This window comes from Thermobia domestica, chromosome 5 (assembly GCF_964235325.1).
Source record: "Thermobia domestica chromosome 5, izTheDome1.hap1.1, whole genome shotgun sequence".
In the NCBI taxonomy this organism is placed as follows: domain Eukaryota; kingdom Metazoa; phylum Arthropoda; class Insecta; order Zygentoma; family Lepismatidae; genus Thermobia; species Thermobia domestica.
Window position 1 is genome coordinate 87620199 of NC_137458.1, and position 22035 is coordinate 87642233.

Consider the following 22035-nt stretch of genomic DNA (forward strand, 5'->3'; position numbering starts at 1 on the left):
TCCGAACTGTAGATACTCACCGACCAATAAATTCCGACTTCTATCAAATTTATACAATATCTAAGTATTCATTTCTTTGAAACATTGGTGTACTCCATATCAGAGTCGAACTAGCAATCACCAGCCGACGCCAAAAGAGAAAACACCCAAACCGCTCGGGGCGCTACAATATGACCCAGGAACACCAATGTTATATCCGAAAAGAAAGAGTGCTAAAGTGAATAAATTTCTTTATGTTGCTTAGGACGTAGAAAGCATGCTGGTAGATACAGTTGACCCAGATTTAATAGATTATGGAGTAAATTTATGCATTGCCATCCAGCGATGTTTTTCATGCATAGGTAATTATGATTTTGAGCACTGTAAGACCTATGGCAAACGAACTCATGCCTTCAGCACTATTGGTGAGTTCGCAACATATGCACTAAGCGCGTCCAAACTTTACGATAGAGATATATTATCGTGTTACAGAACCCGTTTTGTGTATCTTGTTTTGTGTATCTTCTGACACTGTAAGATTACTGCGAAGGTAATTCTCCAAGGTATCAAACTTATTGAGTCGAAAATCGGGAATAGGACAATTTTCGGGGACACATTTATTTATATGCTCATAAATGGGCAGATTTGCCGGAAGTTTTATACGTAAACACAGTTTTGTTCTGGAAAGATTTTCCACATCTAATGGATACTACTGAGTTTCAAAATTACCGCGAAAAATGCCTTCATTGCACTCTTATGATTCTGACAGGAAATCGGAAAAGGATCGGAAAGAAATGTTGAAATGATATGCACATTGCATAAAAGAAAATGGTGTTTTCGACTCTCAAAAGGAACTAGTAGATTAACACAGGAATGATCTATTAAGCTTAATTTCGGCTATAGAGAAATGTACAGACTTGATTGGAAGTGTGAGTACTGTGCAGCAATTTCTTCAATGTTGCACTCTTGCATCACTCGCAAGTTTAATATTTAGAACACATCATCTGCACGAAAATCGGCTAGTGATTATATCGCCATGTAGTTTCCGCCATCAAGACAAAGTGTAGTGCCTCCACAGGGGTTGCTTTGGATGGCGAAAACCACCGGGAAGTGACTACAATATGCTGGTAACGGAAATGAAGCTAGAATAAATGGTATTAAGGTTAAAAGGGGGTTGACTACAGCTAATATCGTATTTTTTTCATGGTTGTTATTAGCATGATCATTTGGACTTAATGGATCCAAAATGGAAGTGTAAATGGATATAACTTGGGAGACATTAGCGTACATATATGAGGGCATGACAGGGATAACGCGGTACCTAAAAAAAAATAAAATATAATGTTGTGGAGAATTGGGAATGTGAATTCAGAAACTACGTACGAACAAATCTACATTTAGCTATGTTCATTCACAATAAATGTGCGAATTTATTAGATACCCTGATTCCCAAAGGTAGTCACTGTGAAACCTTTCGCTTATTCTATGATACATCTTCTTTGGGAAATAGGATACGTACTTTTCCTACTATGATTTCAGTTCCCTATATCCACACGAAATAAAATCGAAAGCTTCACCTATCGGACATCCGAAAATCTACACGAAAGATTTTCCAAATCTACAAGATGTGACCCGTCTTGGTAAATGTTCTGTGCTGTCACTGCGTCATTTGTTCTTAACCAATGATGCCGTACAATACCAATAAGAAACTTATGTTTGGACTATGACGTGCATGTATGTAGAATGAAAATGAAGAATGTTCCCATACAAATGAAGAAAGCTCCTACACGGAACATGTGTTACTGAGGAATTCAAGTTAACACTGAAGGAGTACGAAGTATAATGTATTTATGAAGTGTGGGATTTTAAGATGACTAAGTGCATGCCTAATATTTCAGGTGTTTTTAAAAATTACGTAAATTGTTTGTTAAAAAGAAAGCAGTTAGTACCTCTCAAACTGTGTCTTTGACGTTTATATATAGCAGCACACAAGGAGTATGAAAATATTGAGTTAGTTCCAGTCAACACATTACATAATTCCGATTGAGGTTTGTAAGTAAGCTCTTACTCAACAGTTTCTATGGCAAGTCTGCACAGAGAAGAGACTTATTGGAGACTGTCTTTGTGCGTAAGGCGGAAGAGTATGATAAGTACATGTTTGGGCACAGTACAAAGTTCACTCTTTTCTACCAATGGGTGATATTATAGCATAACTTATCGTAATTTAGAAAATCACGATAAGCCAAATAGCACCACTATCGTTGTATTGGCAGCTTTTATTACGGCATACGCGCGTATTGATTTGTATAAGATCTCGGAGCAAGTTGGATAAGATCGTTTACTGCACTGCGATACACATATATATTTTTGTTTATAGGAAATGTGAATCTTCCTCGTTATCTATACGCTCGTACCTCGGCAGATTAAACAATAAGATTCCTGAAGATTAGGTAATTGACTCGTTTATCTCTTTTGGCGCAAAGAATTATTGTTCTAGAATGAAAAGTTTAAGCAATGGAGAAACAAAAGTGATTTACAAGCTGTGGGATCACAATAAATTTGAGAAATAAGCAAATTACTAATTATCAAGCTAAAAAACTATACACGCTAACCAATAGTGAGATCCTATTTATTTGAAGAAAGGAAAAGTATCTACGCTATCTAAAACGTTAATCATACAACAGAAAAAAGTGGTGAGAGTCTGGCAGGATCTCAACCGACATACTTGAAGTTCGATTCCAGTTCACGTTGCACAACTACTAAATCAAACATTTATCATCGTAGTCACAGTTTGTTTCTTCGGCACGTTTTCAAACATCGTTATGTGCAGATATAAACTTGTACTTCGTCGACAATACGTTTCATTACTATGTTTGGACAGAAACTTGCCTATACGAGGTGTAGCTGATAACTCGACGTACATAATGTTCCAGCGTTCTAGTTTATTGCATCCAGTTCCGTAGACCCAGTGAGCAGTACCATTCTCAAGTGTGGTTGGTCCCAGTTGAGCAATATCCCAAGCCAAGATCTTGCGGAACTCCAGAAGCCTCATCTTTAAACTAACATCAGAAAAGTGCCAGGATCGAAGCCAGTTGCACCCCATCACAGGAATTTTAAGGTTGGTTACAATTTTCATTGCTTTGTTTGTACTTTCAAAATTTTTCAATTGTTACGTCTGGAGATATAAAAGACTTGTTCTTTGTTAACGCGGTTGTTGTTTAAGTGAAGAACGTAAAATCAAAACAAGAACAGTAGAGAATAGAAGGCCATAGTATTCACCGTTCCTCTAGAGAAGGGTTAAAACTTTAATTTGTTTAATCTTGGTAATACTTAGCAAACCATAAGGTATAAGAAAAGTATTGTCGTCTGCAATTTTTTTGTAAATTTAATTGTACACTTTTAACGTAAGTACTAATTGCCATGGCTACGAGCGCTAGTGCTGATTCTTCTGATAATGAAGTAGAATATTGTAGTGTTTCAGAAGCATTAAAGTTAATTTCTGTACCATTTTCGGGCGAAAGGGAAGCGTTAGAAGAATTTCTGTCAAATGTTGATGCTGCATTTGAATTGGTTGACCCAGCTAAATACACTAGTCTCTTGAAATTTTTTAAAGCAAAGATAACGGGGGATGCTAGATCCAAATTATTAGTCAGAAAAAGTACTACCACGTGGGAAGCCGTTAAGTAAATATTTCTAGAGAATTTATTCAATTAGACGAATGACTGATTTCTATGCTTGTCAGCCTTTTAGTGCTCGGCAGACTAAATCTGATTCAATTGCATCGTGGGCAAGTAACGTAGACAGTCTTCAGAGCCAATTACGGGAAGCCGTTGCTCATGTTATAGATGCTTCTAAACTGCCAGGAGCTATAGCATTTGTTGAAATTTTAGCAAAAGCTAGTTTTATTCAAGGGTTGACAAACGATAGAATTCAAATGATTGTGAGATCTAAGAGGGATGATGATACATCCTTAGGATCTATTATCGAACTCGCTCTAGAAAAAGAAACACAGTTTACTTCCCACACTTCTCTCCCCTTTTCAAATGCAACCAGTAAAATAATTAAAAAATAATTAGTATGTTAAAGATGTCAAAAACCTGGTCATACCTATGCCCAGTGTAAATTACAGAAAAGAAATGAAAAGAGAAATTCTTCTAATCAGTATACGAAAGCGGTACATGTTTGCGAAGTTTGTCCTAAGAACGCCGCGAGAGGCACAGGAAAGAATAATTGTATTTTTCCCGAGAACGCCGCGAGAGGCACGGAGGGTTATAGCACTTGTTTGCATGTTGCTAGTAGAGTAAATACTAGTGGAAATGAAAAATTTTGTGGTAAAGAAGAAAGTCCTCTACATTCTAATGACGTAGAAACCTACAGTAGTCATATGTGCAAAAGTTGTAGTGGTCAGGGAAACCTCAAATTGATGTAAATGAGCGACCTGTTTACATATTACAAGGAAAGGACATGAACATGCCATCCGGACATCCGAATCAAACCTAGTCCATTCGATAAACATAAAGATATGTTCATGTGCAAAAAATTAGGTGTCATGGGCAACGGAGTAAGTCCCTGGGGCCCATTAACCCTGTTAATATATAGAAAATCGTAGACTTGCAGTGAAATAGCTATTGCATCAACACTGTTCATGGGATAGTCAATCATGTGGTGTGAAGACTATTATTGGACCTATTTTCATTGATGGAACCTTGGATGCTGCACAATATGGAGATATGCTTGAAAACACTGTTATGCAAATTTTGTTGCACGAGGGAGATTTTCTCAATATTGGCAACAAGATGGGGCACCGCCGCATTATGGTCATAATGTAATCGATGGCTCAATGAACAGTTTCCCCGTTGCTGGATAGGACGACATGGACCAGTTACTTGGCTAGGAAGATCCCCGATCTAAGTCTGTTGGATAATTGGGGGCACCTTAAAGCTATTGTCTACCAGTGTAAAATTAATAGCATTGACCACCTGAAAAGAAGAATCATTACGGCCTGTGAACAAATATAACCAACAATGCTTCGCAGAGTGCACAAGCAAGAGATCGCACGGTTAAGGATGTGTATACAACAGAACGGTGGACATGTTGAATATGTCATGTGATTGTAATTGTCTCATGTGTGTTAGCTCTCTTTTCCTGGTTATTAAAAAATAGGTAATGTGAGATGTTACAAAGCTTGTTTTTCACTTTATCCTTCAATTCGAAACTTCGCACAGTACATTTCCCAGCATTTCACACATATCCTAAATATATTCACAACTTGAAAACCGTTGCAGGTCTTGGAAGTTAGGTTACCGTTGAGTTTCTCATCGAACGAGGATGTTTAATATGTTATACGGCCATGTTGCCATTTAAAATAATCAACTTGATTCCAAGATGGCGGACGACAATCTTAACCATGTCATAATGTTTCCCCCCCACTAACATAGATCCCAATTGACGTCGGATCGACTGCATTTACAGTTTCTCAAATATTTACCCCAGTCCAGGCTTTGTATTTCACTTGAAAAAATATCACCTTTCAATTACTTTGGACATTTGGATATTTTCCAATATGGCGAACGAAGAAGTTGTGGGATTTTAGTATGTCATTTAAACAGTGGCGTAGCACACTTTTGCGGGCCCCCCCGCAAAGTATAGAGAAGGGGCCCCACTTGTAAAGCCGACACAAGTAAGGTGGAAGTTCTACTTCTTTAAAACTTTATTCATCGCAAGATTTCGGGGCCCCTATACATCGGGGCCCCCCCGCACTGCGGGGGTTGCGGGGGCAGCTGCTACGCCACTGCATTTAAATAATCTTTGCCAACATCTATGTCAAATTTCAATTTATTAATAATTACTTCCTAAGTTCATTAAAATGTTAAATGAGTTTGAAGGTAGTTTTCGGAATTTTAGAATTTAGAGCTAAATATTTCTAAATTATGCGTTCTATGAAAAATTGTTTCTCTATAAAAATATTGAGTTATTTATGTTCAATAAAACGACACTAAATTTATCTCTTTATGTTAAACCATAACGAAGATTGGGTATTGTTCATTTGACACATCCAACTGCCACTCTCCAATATGGCGGGCAAAGGTCACGTGGGATTTCAGGGGACTTTTAGTATGTTGTTTAGATCATCATTTCCAACACCTGTGCCAATTTTCAGTTTGTTACTAATTTGTTCCTTATTTTTTGGTAATTTGACTGCACTAATATGACAATGTCGCACCCCCCAGCTTCTCACCTGTGTGGTACAACTAGAGAAAGGGGCAGGTGGTTCTTTTTTCATTTTTGTATCTTTCCTCAGGTCGTCGTGTATTTCAATAGAGATTTTTCTCTCGTCAAAATTTGGTTAGGTTATTCAACGCGAGCAACAACATATCAACATTAAAGGACAGGTCATAGGCCAAATGATACTGAGTTTCGCTGATCAAAATTACTTAATTTGTTTTCAATCTTTTCTTTTCTTCTTAATATGCATCATGACATGAGATGATGCAAAGTTCAGTACACATGTTCCAGAATTCTGATGCTAAAACCATATATGAGGCATTCACTTATTTTCGTAACCCAAAAACACAAACCATATCGGCTTATTTCTTTATAATTCTTTAATAAACGAAATAAATAAAGTAATAAATTACCGTTAGTTCCTTGTCTGTTGACAAGCTAACTGTCCTTTTGCCTTTAGAAGCGACATTCTGGCGTCAACCAAAGGACCTCCGGGCCTCTTTGTCACCCCGGATTCACAAAATTAGGACATCAATCACGTTGCTCACGTTGAATGATCATGTGTCCAGGAAGCCTGGGCCAACTAACCGTTGGCAACACGCATCCTCAAAATCTTGATGTACATCCACAAAACTGGTGTGGGATGGTGACACGTGGATGAAGATAAGACTTCAACAAAATCACTTGGGGTGCGAAAGCCGTCATTCAGTTGCAATCCCAAATTGCTGCCGGCTGAATCGCGTTTGTTGAGGGGCACTGGGTCCTTCCTCTGTTGTAGTTCATACGTGGTTCCTACTAAGTTCGTACCAACTTTGTACTGGTTCATACCCATTCCGTGCTATTCTTCTTTAAAGTAATTCATCTTTGAACCCATTCCTAACAAGTTGTGGTTAGTACGTGTCACCTCACCAGTTTTGCGGATTCTCACGTAGTCTTGAGCGTTTTCTGTAAAACACATCACCGTCTTGTATATACATCTGTAGTTAGTCAATATTATTGGAAATAAACATCAAAAAGGAATCCGAGAGGGTTTTAGTTCGATCCTTGAAGAACTTTAAGTGCTTTACATTAGTGTTAAGAGACCAACGACGTTGCTCCACTCTATTACTTCTGCCGAGCCGCCCCTGTGTGAACTCTTGGGATTCATACTCTTCACAAATTTCCACAGATCCGGCATGACATAAAAACTTTCTGGTGTCAGGTGTGGGATGGTCTCGAAGCATATAGTGGTTCATCATAGAATATCGAATTATAACTCACCACCTTTTAGTGTCTTCAAGTGAAGTGTAGTGACTGACAGTGAAGTGCATAACTGTGCCAAGTGCTCTCGACAAAGGCTAAGAGTATAACTACAACAGAGGCAGTAGTGTACGCAAGAAAAGGAGAAAAGGACACCTAAGCACCCTAGAGTCCGGATGAAATCTCAACTGGAACCATTGTGTGAAGAGGAGGAAACTATTCACATGGACGACGAAGTCCTCATAGACTTCCACCCAGACAATCCCTGTCTCCACGATCTAGACGCAGGATTTGGAATTGAGACCTACTGCGAGGACGAGGAAATGCTTTTCTACAACACCTCCGAATACGCCACTGGTGGTAGGAGCCCAGACAGGAGTCTAGCCGTTTGGTCTTTTGGGCACTCGATCATCCAACAACATCTGACCGAGACATCACCAATCTCGCGCACAGAGGCTGAGTTTGGTCATCACCTAAATTTGTTTAAAGTTGTCTACTACCGAGTCCCACAATGGCCACGAGAGGTTCTGGACATCGCACCACGTCTTCGAGGTCATCGTTTTGACGAAAACCTCTATTTTCTGTTTTAACTAGTGAAAGCGAGTGTTCTGTGTGATGTTCCAGTAAGGATCATCAGTCCCGAGAGCTAGTGGTGTCAAGTGGTGGTAAGTGTCAAGTTTCCTATTCATTTTTTTGCACGAAATCTTAGTATTTACGTTCGTTTGCAAATAACCTTTTGAAAATTTATTTGTGTATTTTTTGCAACAAAAAATTTTAGTTAACTAAATTTGCTATAATAGGAGCAATACAGTAAATTTGCAACTATCTTGTAAACCATAGCAGCTAACGGTGAACTTAATGATTATTGTACAGTCAATGAAGCTATAAAGTTAATCACTGAACCCTTTAGTGGCGATAAAAGGAAATTAAAACAATTTATTGATAATGTAGATACAGCATTTGAGTTAGTAGACCCAGCACAGCACGATAAGTTGCTTAAGTTTGTAAAAACAAAAATAACTGGTGAGGCAAAGGTCAAGAAAATAATTGGTGAGTATTGGTCCGTAATACCGCGGAAAGCTGGGACCAAGTTAAGGTTATTCTAGAAGAAAATTACGCTGTCCGTCGGACGTTACATTTTTATGCATGCGCTTTGTTCAATGCGCGGCAAGGTAAAACAGAGACAACAGCTTCCTGGCGTTCGCGGGTCGACTCCCTTCAGTCAGATTTGAAGGAAGCTGCAAACAGAATGTTAGATGATGAAGAAATTGCTGGAGCAATCTCATTAATTGGGCACTTATCAAAAGCTAGTTTCATACAAGGGTTAGCTAATGATAGGATACAAACTATTGTCCGAAGTAAAGGAGACGATCAGACTACTTTGAGTAAAGCTGTAGAGATTGCCTTGGAGGAAGAGAGTCATATACTCTCACGAAAAGAGAAATTGAGTAAACCAGATAAATCCACCTCATCCAGCAAATCAATAAAAGCAGATAAATAAAAAAATGTTTGCTTCAATTGCGGAAAACAGGGCCACAGGGCCGCAAAATGCTACTTGCGTAAGGGGCGCGAGCCTAAAACGGCTCAGGTAAAAGTGGTACAAGCCACTACTAATGACGGCAGCAAGAGTAGATTTAGGCGTAAATTTCAGAAACAAGGGACCCTGGATTGCAACCATTTAGTCGAAATTAAGTGCACACACTGTAAAGGTAACAGCGGCAACTGTTCTGGTATCTCGAGTGCTAGCGCATCCAGACATACAGGTGCCGCACAAGGTTGTCCCAACTGTGGAACATGTCCGTCGCGGAATTGCTCCAAGGAGATTACAGACCAAGGTGAAGCGAGCAGGAATGTTGCCAGGCAGGGAAACTCTTAGTAGAGAAAACAATGCGGCAACCCATTGACCTTTTGGGTTGCAATAATGACTTCGGCCACCTTAGCTGCTTGAAAATAAGCATTTGCGAACTTGACCAAACATTAAATTTTCTTCACGATTCTAGATCATAACTCAGTTTAATCAAGAAAAGTGAATTGAACCCTCAGTTGCTCCATTCAGTGAGTCCCAATACTAAAGCACGAATACAAGGAATTGAGAAGACAACTTCTTACACCTTCGGAAGTATTCCATTAACCTTAGAATTAGATGGAAATAAATTTAAACATGACTTTCATGTAATCTCAAATGTGGTTATCATACCTTTACCTTATAGTGGAAACATTAGCGTAGATTTTTTAACCTTGTATAATTGTACTCTGAATTTCAAGCGTAACGATCAATTAATCTTAACCCTTGAAATACCAGAAAGTTGTGAACAAATAGTTGAACTTCCCACATATAATCACGGAATTTGTATAGTGGACAAACAAGAGCTAGCTGAAAATGTAATCCTTGGTGAAGCTATCACGGTTGCTAAAAATAACAAATTCATAGCATGTATTTTGAATACTAATGAGGTACCTGTAAATTTAATTGTCCAACCTTTAGTTTTAGAACCTCTTTCAGAATACGTAGAAAGTAAACAAATCAAGGTCATCACTCAAGATGAAAGTAACTCCAAACCGCCCCGCCTCACTTCTCAGAAAGAGAAAACAAAATCTTTTAGAGCTGTTAAGTCCCGAGGAAACACAAAGTCTCCTTGATATTTCTTTTCATTTTCATATTATTTTTTTCTTGCCAGGCGATAGATTAACTTGCACCAAAACAACAGAACATATTATAGTTACTCCCGGAGCATGCCCACACTGTAGAAACTCAAAAGAATTATAGAATTCCAGAAATACATAAGGAAGAAATAAAAAACTTAAATACATCAAATGCTAAACGATGGCATTATACGCCCAAGTAGAAGTCCCTGGAATTTTCCAGTTTTAATGGTTCCAAAAAACCGGATGCTACTGGCAAACCCCGTTGGAGGCTTGTAGCGGCTTTGCGAAAAATAAATCAGATAACGGTAGGTGATAGCTACACACTTCCAAACATTTCAGACATTCTAGATCAGCTAGATAAGGCCAAGTATTTCACGACTCTAGATGCGGCAAATGGATATTTGCAATGCGAAATAAGGGAATCTGACAGACCTATGACAGCCATCACAGCAGCAGACGGTCACTGGGAATTTAATCGAATGATATTCGGATTTAAATGTGCACCAAGTACCTTTCAGAGATTAATGAATACAGTGCTGGCAGGTCTCGTAAGTATTAAATGTCTAGTGTACCTCGACGATGTACTTTTATATAGTCCCACCTTAGAGGATCAAAATCTGAGGTTAATTGAGGTTTTTGAACGATTTAGAGAACATAACATTCATCTGCAGCCAACCAAATGTGAATTCTTAAGAAAAGAAGTCTTATACTTAGGTCATATTATTTCAGCCGATGAAATTCGCCCCGACCCTAGGTTAGTGGAAAAGATAACGGATTACCCGGTCCCAAAAACAATTAAACAAGTGAAAAGTTATGTATCTGTGCATATACTATAAGAAATTTATTCCAAACTTTAGTAAAATTGCACGACCTTTGTATTTGATGCTCAAAAAGAACGCAAAGTTTGAATGGACAGAGAAACAACAGCAGGCTTTTGAGGAATTAAAAACTAAAATAACATCTTATCCAGTGTTACGCCATCCAGACTTTACTAAACTTTTCCAAATTAGTAGTGACGCATCAGGGACCGCGATTGGAGCTATTCTAAGTCAGAGTGATACAGAAGATGGCAAAGATGATAGGCCGATAGCGTACACTTCTCGCGCGCTGAATAACGCGGAGCAAAATTATAGTATATCAGAAAAGGAATTACTAGCCGTAGTATGGGCTTGTCAAAAATTTCGACCTTACATTCTAGGGAAAAAGACTAATATATACTGACCATAGACCCCTAGCATGGATTTTAAATGTTAAGGATCCCAGTTCTAGATTGATGCGTTGGCGAATTAAATTGGAGGAGTTTGATTACAAAATTAGGTACCGGCCAGGCAAAAAAAACTGCCATGCCGATGCCCTCAGTATAATTCTCACAATCGAAAATAAGTCATTAAATCAAGATGTAAAAGATGACATCTTAAAAGAATTTCATGATTCTCCCCTAGCAGGACACCCTGGTATAAAAAGAACAGTAGATAACATTAGGAAACATTTAGAACTAAATGACTATACTTTACATGATTGGCCAAATTTACGATTAGATATTAAAAAACACATTCAAAAATGTGATTCGTGCCAAAAGAATAAAATCATATATCACAAAACAAAAATGCCAATGCAAATTACAACCAGCCCGGAACACGATGCGTAATGGATTTAGTTGGGCCGCTCACACCCACTACCTTAGGCAACCGATATATTCTTACCTTCCAGGACGATCTGTCAAAATATGTGGTTGCCATACCTATCCAATAACAAGATACGGATACCGTTAGAAAAGCGTTTGTAGAGAAAATAGTTTTGAAATTTGGAATTCCTTCAATACTCTTTACTGACACAGGAACTAATTTTCTCAGCCAAGTGTTCGTAAAAACTTGCAAATTACTTAGGATAGATAAGATATACACAACTGCTTATCATCCCCAAAGCAACAGTTCCATAGAAAAATGCATCAAAACCTTATTCAAATTATGACACACTTTGTTTCAGAAAACTAATTAGACTGGGACGTCTAGTTACCGTACGCCGTGTTTACAATTAACACAAAAAACATTCGGCGACAAATTTCACCACATGAACTTATGTTTGGGCGCCCACCGAACATCCTTGGTATTCTGCAACGTAAAGTGACGGAACCAATTATAACTGACGATTTTGTGAAAACATTAAAAGAAAACCTTCAACAAGCCTTTCAATTAGCCAAAAGAAACTTAGTACAATCAAAAGAAAAGAATAAGGTACACTATGCCAAGACCGCATATGAAACTATTTTTAAGGAAGGTGATTCAGTACTGTTGTTTGACGAAACAATCCGAATGGGTAGATTTAAGTAATTGTCCTCTCAATGGATTGGACCATACAAAGTTGAAAAGGTCTATGGAGTAAACTGTATTGTTGAGACTAAGCGTAACAAAGCAATGAAGATTCACGCCAATAGATTAAAACTGTATTATTAAAATTGATTCTTTCTCTTCTAGATGAAGAAAATTATGATATTCACTGTACTACTCGCCACTTTTTATGTTTGTATGGGGGTAAATGCCAGTTTCGAAAAATTTCAAGTCAGTCCTGGACTATACTATGAGTACAAAGGACTAGATGAACTGTACAAAACAAAATGGCGCTTGGTAACGTATGTAAACTTAGCTAGGTTAAATGAAAATTTTGAACTGTTGTTGATGTACATTAAACGTACAGAAGCAATGTGTGAACACCACTTGGTAAAGAGTAATAAGACTCCACCTTAGAAAATGGTGTAAGTCAGAAGGTAAAGGTCATTAGAGACACGCAATTTCTAATTAAACAAATCACAGAACAGAGACGTGAGGAAAGAAGAAAACGTGGCATTCTTAATATCGTCGAGGCCATTAGTAAAACATTGTTTGGCACCATTGACGAGGATGATGCTCGATACTATCGAGCACATCCAGAAATTGGAGCAAGAACAAGCAGATTTTCTGAAACTATCTAAGGAACAGATGATAGTAGTCAAAAGTAGTTTACAAACTGTTAACAATATGATATTTAATATTCAAAAAATGAAAATGAATTAAAGAAAGGATTAGAGTATTTAACTTCAGAAATCAGTAAACGTTGAGAAAAAGCTTGTTCACAATTATGTCACACTCGATATGGAAGTCGCTTTTAATGAACATATACAGAAAATTGATCGACTATTGAAAGATATCCGATCTGATTTTGAAACAATTTTGCTGGCGATTATTAACGCTCAAAAGGGAATTCTTCAACCACACATTATTTCGCCAGCCGAAATCTTTAATCACTTCCGTACTGATATTAAAAATTTACCACAAGGTCTCTCCCTTTAATTGCCGTTAAGTGTTTCAAATGGCTACCTTCCCTTACAAATACTAGATCTTGAAGTATTTTGTCATCAAAACGTTTTAGGCTATGTGATCAGTTTACCATTAACCGAACACGTAAATTATGATATTTATCATGTGTTGCCACTACCCATTAAAATAAAAAATGCAATGAATAAGTTTATTTTTATCCAACCAGAAAAGGATTATTTGATTATGGATACAACCAAACAATATTACGCCAAATTAACAAATCAGGAGTTCAAGAAATGTAAAAGATTAAAAAACAAATGGTATGTGTGTAAACAATCATTTCCAATATTGTCTACCCACGTTCATGACGACTGTGAAGCTAAACTGTTACAGTATACACGCTCTATACCAGACGATTGCAACAAAAGAATTATACATTTAATTCAAACATTATGGACACAATTAGACAATAACGAATGGTTGTATGTAAGTCCTCAACAGGAAAAATTAACTATACTTTGTCAACAACAAGAGCCTTATGATGTACTAATTCAAGATTCAGGTAAATTAATTTTAAAACCAAACTGTAAAGCGTATGGTGTTAGAACATTAATTCGATCTCAAAACACATATGAACTGAATATTACAAATAAGGATGTAATTCCAAAAGTAAATTTAAGTTATGAGTGTTGCGAAATTCAAGGTCAACAATTGCAATAGATGACATAGAATTATACTTACCTGTTAAACATGTAATAAATAATCTAAACAGTTTAAGATAATAATTTGTAAATCAAGAATGGAAATTAACTCACGCGAGTAAAATCCAAAGTTTATCAATTTTCGCCTATATTGGCTCTGCAATCGTAATAATCTTAATAATATTGTGCTGTTGTAAACGAAGTAAATGTCTCAAGTCAATTTATGACTGGTGCAATAATGAAGGAAATTGCTGCAAGACTTACTCCCACAATACAAAAATACAATAATAACTCAAAACAATTATTGAATACCTGAGATTCACAAGGAAGAAATCAAAAAACAAATTCAACAAACGTTAGACGATGATATAATTAGACCAAGTCGTAGTCCATGAAATTTTCCATTATTAGTGGTACCGATAAAACTCGATGCAACTGGCAAACCACGTGTACGTCTAATATTTTCCTTTACCTAACATTACTGAGATACTAGATCAAATTGGCAGAGCAAAATATTTTAGTTCTCGACTGTATTCAGAGGTATCTACAAGTGCCTCTCCGTGAAGAAGACAAGGGAAAAACAGCAATTACAGCGGCTGAGAGCTACTGGGAATACAATCGAATGGTTTTCGGGTTAAAAATGAACCCATTTCTTTTCAGAGTTTAATGAACAGTCCTCGCCGGCCTCAATACTATTAAATGCTTTGTGTATATCGATGATGTAGTTGTCTACAGCACCGATCTACCCTTTCATAACGTTTAAGGGAGATGTTGCAAAGATTTAGAATATCATTTATTACTACAATCCAAAAAGAGCGAATTCTTATGAAAAGAGGTAACCTATTTATGTCACGTTCTTTCAGAAGACGGAATAAAACCTAATCCAAAGTTAGTTGAAAAAGTGGTAAATTATCCGCGTCCAAAAACAACTAAAGAAGTTAAATCATTTCTTTCACTCTTTTCGTAAAATAGCTAATCCATTAAACGCATTGCTCAAAAAGCTCCAAAGTTCATGGTAACTTCAGTAACTGCAAAGCAGAGAAGGATTAAGGACAATTACAAAAAACTTGTATCAAGTCAAGGATGTGCACTCAAAGCGGCCTACGTCACATCTTGGCAATACTAACCCCCTATATAAACGCACTACGCCTTTTATATTGGGTCAGTCTCTAGTGTTCAACTAAGTATTCTGCACATTGGGGCCGCCGTCGCCGCGGCCTCCATTGCCAGTCATCATTATCAACACCAGCTGCCAGCATTACTCAGGTTGTATTGTTCACTTTCTATTTCTAATTTTTTTCGAACTGAGCAAGTTTCGTCCTCTCCATTGCCACATACATACTCCGAGTTCAAGATGTGTTCGCAGCCGGCTTTAGGACTTTTCTAAGAATTGTAATTATTGAACATTTTACCTATCTTACCTTATTCTTAATATCTGGGAGAACTGTAATTAGTTTAGACTCCAATAGACTAGTAGTAGCAGAGGACAATTGTTACTTCAGTCATTTCATAGAAAATTATTCGAATCCCTACTTCGAAGAGTTACCTGTAGCAGAGGCCGGACGCTCGGCACATCCTACCGACGCCCCTGCTACAACAAACGATCATTTTAACAGATCACCGTCCCCTTCAGTGGATTTTGAGTGTAAAATATCCGAGCTCGCGTTTATAACGCTGGAGGATTAAATTAAACGAATACAGCTATGAAATTCGATATCGCCTCGGAAACAAACATCAAACGCAGACGCATTGAGTAGGATCCTGATAGTAGAACAAAAAGAAAAAACGAAGAAGATAAAGGGGAGAAAGAAAAGGAACGGGATGAGACAAGTAGAACATTAAGTTCAGATACGAAAAAGATTATACTTTTTGAATTTCACGATTCACCATTAGCAGGACACGTAGGAACTAAGAAAACATATGAAAATATAAGACAATATTTAATTTTAAATAATATTATTTTACATTATTGGCAAAAATTGAAAGCAGACGTTGAAGATTATATTAGGCAATGTAATTCGTGTCAGAAAAACAAAAGTGTTCAGCACAAAACGAAAATGCCGATGGTGGTAACGACTACACCTCACTTTGTTTTCGAGCGCTGTTCCATGGATGTGATCGGACCTCTCACACCGTCGATATCCGGGAATAAATATATTTTAACATTCCAGGATGATTTATCTAAATACGTAGTAGCAGTTCCCTTACAGCAACAAAATGCTACTACAATTAGTAAGGCCTTTGTTAAACATGTTATACTCAAATTTGTAATCCCAACTCAGTTATTCACAGATCAAGGAGCAAATTTTCTAAGTCAAATATTTGCTACAACTTGTAGATTACTTAAAATAGAAAGAATTTACACCACAGCTGATGTACCCCACGCTTTTCTCGTCTGGGTACGTGTTCTTTTGTTAAACCCTGTATCTTAATTTTCTTATATTAAGTCATCATATTATAAAGAATATATATTTGAGATGAATTTCAGTATATAGCTGAACTTTAAGAACAGTATAAAATATAGTTATCATTTAAAGGAAGTGTGAAAGGTTAAGCATAATTTGTCAGATAAAATAACATTGGCAATCATTTGGAAAATAAGTGATAGTTAAGTGTCAAAGGCGAAGTTACGGCGTAAACCATCTGGTGATCAGTGAACAATGTCTAAGTGTCAAAGGTGATGCAACATTGGAACATCAGGTGATGGACGAATGATGCAAATATTAGCAGATATGGTTTTTTGGTAGTTTTTTTAAAATTAATCAGAATATGTTTGACCATGATGAAATTCTGTATTAACCTTATACACGTGTCAATGTGACTGTCGACCGGATCGAGCTGGAAGGCTACAATTACGAAGCAAAATGGTGCGTATAAAAATCCCCTCTTATCAGATAAGCGAGGAGTTTTACTTCAGTTATTTTGCTGAACGCTCCCCGTGTGAAAGTTACTGAGGCGCGCGTGCACTAACTTTTCGCCACCACCTCGTTCCGGCGACAGAAGTAACTGTGTTTCTTCGTTGTAGTGGACTTAATCAAAATTCAAATAAACATACTAATATCAATTCTTTCTTTTTGGAGAATTACCGCCATACCATTGGATACGATTCTAAGAACTTACGTCTTCTCTTTGGTATGCCCCTTCGCCTGTAAATCGTAATTTGGTCACGGTTACCTTCGGGGCACAAGAAGATTAATTTTGGTGGCCGCGTTTTGGATGGAATCGAGTGCGGATTCTCTCATCACGTCCTTAAGTGCAGTGTTAATATAAACCATACATAACGTATTTGCAATCCTTCAGTGTAGTGCTTCTCAAATCTAAAACAGCGCAGTGACGCCCTTCACACGGTAAAAATCAGCAACCAACATTTACAGAAAGCAAGCACAAATCCAATTCAAACTCTATGCGCCTTTTCCTGGAACCTGCCTGTGAGGAGGAGGAATCCATCCATATGGAAAACAACGAAGCGACACCAGATCACCTGAACAACCTTTGGCTGGAAGATCCTGGAGCAGGATTTGGTCATATAATTTATTGGGAGGTCGAGGAAATTGTTGACTACCTGTAATACGCCAAGAGGGGTCGATTAAGAGCCAGAACGCCTGCCTTGTGGGCATTTGGCTATACCTATACCCCGCAACAATTCGTCGGCAAAACACCAGTTTCCTTTACTGAAGCGCAATTTGGATATCACTCACCCAGTACCAAAGCTGCTTTTGTGGATCCATCCGATTATAGGCCGCAGGAAATATTGGATATCGCTCCAAGACTCAGAGGATATCGCTACAACGAGAACGCCTATTTTCTATTGTGATTGGTGGTTAATTGTCTTCGGGATGAACTTCCTGTGATCACCCAGTCAACTGTCAGAAAGGACTCGTTACCCCGGGATTTCATTTGGACTGGTACGCGTGGATCTACTGTACTGTAAGTGTGAAACTTTTAATTATTCCAAGTAATTTTTCATACTTTAAATTTGCACAAGAAACAAAAAAATGAAACAAGCGAAGTAAAAATAAGTGCTTGCTCTATCTGTAAAAGTTGTCTTTGTATATATGTTTTGGTTACATTTCTCGTTAGAAGTTTTAAATTTTCATAATGTCTACATCAGATGATGAAAGTGTGCATGATTATTGTAGCGTAGGTGAAGCCATGAAACTCATATCAGAGCCATTTTCGGGAGATAAGAAAAAAACTTAGAGTATTTATAAGTAATGTCGATACTGCTTTCGAATTAGTAGACCCACAACAACATACTAAGCTTTTAAAATTCATTAAAGCTAAGATAACAGGTGACGCTAAGGCAAAATTATTGGTTCGTTCATCAACCGAAACCTGGGCTCAAGTAAAACCTATCCTGGAGGAAAATTATACCACCAGGAGGACATTAGATTACCATGCCTGTGCACTCTTTAGTGCCAGACAGGAGAAATCAGAACCTACAGCTGCATGGGGATCCCGAGTCGATATCCTGCAGTCGGAATTTAAGGAAGCTGGATGTCGCGTCTGCGCGGATGAAGAGCTCTGTGGAGCCATGTCACTTATTGAACACCTTTCGAAGGCTAGTTTTATTCAAGGCTTGGCTAAGGAAAAGATACATACAATTGTCCGTAATAAAGGAAATGATAAAATGACTTTAGGGAAGGCGGTAGAAATAGCTTTAGAGGAAGAGAGCAATTTACGCTCGCAAAAAGAAAAACCTTCGAAGCAGGCTCCCCCTCAAACCGTGGATATTGTATGTAGCAATTGCAAACGTAAAGGTCATAAAGCCGTAAATTTTATGTACGCAAGGGTAAGGAGTAGAAAGTAGCTTCCGTTAACGTAGTTCAACCCACTAAGCCCAGAAAACAAAGAAATAGGCAAGAATGCAACCCCTTGCCGAACGATACTGCATTGTCTCCTATGAGAGGCAGATGCCCATATTGTGCGCGCGTACACACATATTCTCGCTCTAATGCGAATGAATTTGAAAATGTTTCCTGTAGTACTGGTTCTCAAAGAGGCTGTCAGCAGGACCGGCCAGCGAACTTGTGCGAATACTCGCAGTATCGCGGAGACTTAGGTGACACAAGTTCGGGCGCGGTGAGAAACCTGGGAAACTCTCAGTAGGAGGATTGAGTAGGCAGCCTGCTCAACCCTTCCGCTTCACGGGTTGCATACATGAACTTACGAGAGGCGATAATTTTGTTAATGTGCCCATAAATGAACTTCTGAGTCAAGTTCGTCTTTTAACAGACACAGAGTCACAACTTAGTGTTATTTCGTTATCAACACTCAATTCTTTTCTAAAAACTCAAATTAACAAAAACGAAAAACAACAAATAAGAGACATTGGAGATACTCTCTATGGTACAGACGGAACGCTTATGTTAACATTAAATTTACCAAATACGACTTTAAGGCATAAATTTCACGTTGTAAATGACAAGATTACGTTGCCATCCGATTGTCAAGGCATACTAGGATTAGACTTCTTTTCAAAAAATAACTGACACATTTCATTTTGTAAGGATGCAGGTAAACAGGTTCTGAGAATCTGCATCCCTGCACGTTGCGAACAGCTTGTAAAATTGCCGACAACGTGTAGTGGAATATGTTTGGTACCTAAACAACATCTTTCACCGAATGTAATATTAGGAGAAGCCATTACAGAGGTCCGAAATAATGAATTTATATGTTGCATTTTAAATGCGAATGAAGAACCAATTGTTATAGATGTCGCACCAATACAGTTAGAACCAATTAACAATATTAATCAAGTATTAGCCATTCAAACCAACTTAAAATCATCAAGGGGCGAACCACTGAGCGAACGTCTCCAGAAATTACATGAGTTATTGCGTCTAGATCACCTAAATTCCGAAGAAAGGGACAGTGTGGTTAAAATATGTAATGACTATCATGACGTTTTTCTCCTCCTTGGAGATAAATTGACTCATACCACTGCAACAGAACATAGTATAGAGCTACTCCCACAACACATAAATACAGTAGTAACTCAAAAGAATTATCGAATACCTGAGATCCACAAGGAAGAAATCAAAAAAGAAATCCAACAAATGTTAGATGATGACATAATTCGACCAAGTCGTAGTCCTTGGAAGTTTCCGTTATGAGTGGTACCGAAAAAACTCGATGCTAGTGGCAAACCACGCGTACGTCTATGCTTGGATCTCAGAAAGTTGAATTCAATTTCTGTCGGTGAATATTTTCCTTTGCCTAACATTACTGAGATATTAGATCAAATTGGGAGAGCAAAGTATTTTACAGTTCTTGACTGTACAAGTGCCTCTTCGTGAAGAAGACAAGGGGAAAACAGCATTCACAGCGGCTGATGGCCACTGGGAATACAACCGAATGGTTTTCGGATTTAAAAATGCACCCAGTTCTTTTCAAAGGTTAATGAACACTGTTCTTGCCGGCCTCAATACTATTAAATGTTTTGTCTATATCGACGATGAAATTGTCTATGGTACCGATTTACCTACTCATAATCAACGTCTATGGGAGATATTGCAAAGATTTAGAGAGTATAATCTGTTATTACAACCCAACAAGTGTGAATTTTTGCGAAAAGAGGTAACCTATTTAGGTCACGTTCTTTCAGAAGATGGAATAAAACCTGATTCAAAATTAATTGAGAAAGTAGTAAACTATCCGCGTCCAAAAACGATTAAGGAAGTTAAATCATTTCTTTCACTTTGTTCATACTATAGAAAGTAGTATTGATTTAGTCTCATGACCTTCAAAGAGGCCGCCTGTTATCAATATAAACAAGATAATTTGTTATTAGTTGATTGATAGAGAGCACATGAGGTGTTTCACAATGATAGATGACGAAATAAGGTTAGGAAAGGAGAAAGGTCAGTTGATTGATAAAGAACACATGATGTATTTCACAATGATAGATGACGAAATAAGGTTAGGAAATGAGAAAGGGTGAATGACCACTACGAAGGTCATAGTGGATGCTCCCTATTGCATGGCCCCCATGCAGGACCCACACGAACAGCATGTGAGCAGATAAAAGAAAATGGACCCCAACCGCATGGTCCCTGGAAATGCTCCCTGTTTATGTAATGGTTATCAACCGCGTGGTCCCTGGAAATGCTCCCTACCGCATAGCCCCCAACCAATGGTCCCTGATTATTAATTGGTTTGCTTCATTATAAGCGTGTTGTTAAAAATTAAAATTAGGGCTCCCACCCAGGCCTTTTCCCTTATGTAATGACCCCTGTTTATGAAATATTGAAAGCAGGACCCCTAGCTTATGTATTCTTAATTGGATCGTATGCTATACATACTCATTGATGTGAAATAAAAGTTGTACACATGAATTGAACTTGGGAAACCCTTTAATAGAAAAAAAAGGGAAATATCTTTATTTTATTTTATTGCATTATTTTGTATGTCCAGCCATACATGGTGCTCGTACTAAAGACGGAGTGTTGTTCTCGTACATCCATCACTGAAGAACTTAAGACATGAACTGAAGTTTTTGCGCGCTTTGAAAACCCGGATGAACTGACCTTTGTACGATTAGATAAACTTGTTGAACGTTGATATATGATGAAACATCATGTGACGACGAGTAATTCTGACCGTTGATACATGATTAAACATCATGTGACTACGCCACGATAAGTAATTTTGATCCTTGATACATGACTAAACATCATGTGATAAGTAATTGGAGCTATAACCGTATGATGAAGTAACATGTGACTGATGACTAACCAAGTTTGATTTTGCATTTTATGAACACGTGATGGAATGTTCACCAACACATGAATAAGCATCATATGACATTGCCACAAGTAATTATGATTTTGCATATTGTGAACACGTGATGGGATGTTCACCAACACATGAATAAGCATTATATGCCATTGCCACAAGTAATCATGACTTTGCATATTGTGAACACGTGATGGGACGCCATGATAAGATAT

The 22035-nt window shown here is 37.8% G+C and overlaps 1 protein-coding gene across 3 annotated transcripts in view; it reads right to left on the bottom strand.

Moving 5' to 3' along the window:
* The window catches only part of LOC145685984 (32 kDa beta-galactoside-binding lectin-like), a 200589-nt gene that overhangs the window by 26335 nt on the left and 152219 nt on the right, over positions 1–22035 (bottom strand). For 2 of the 3 annotated variants that reach the window (XM_081758789.1, XM_081758790.1), the window contains exon 6: positions 1–22035. This exon is cut by the window's left edge and continues 18084 nt beyond it; it is cut by the window's right edge and continues 19023 nt beyond it. The exons of the other annotated variant lie outside the window; for it this stretch is intronic. The gene's annotated coding sequence lies outside the window, so the exon portion shown is untranslated. 3 annotated transcript variants of the gene reach the window in all.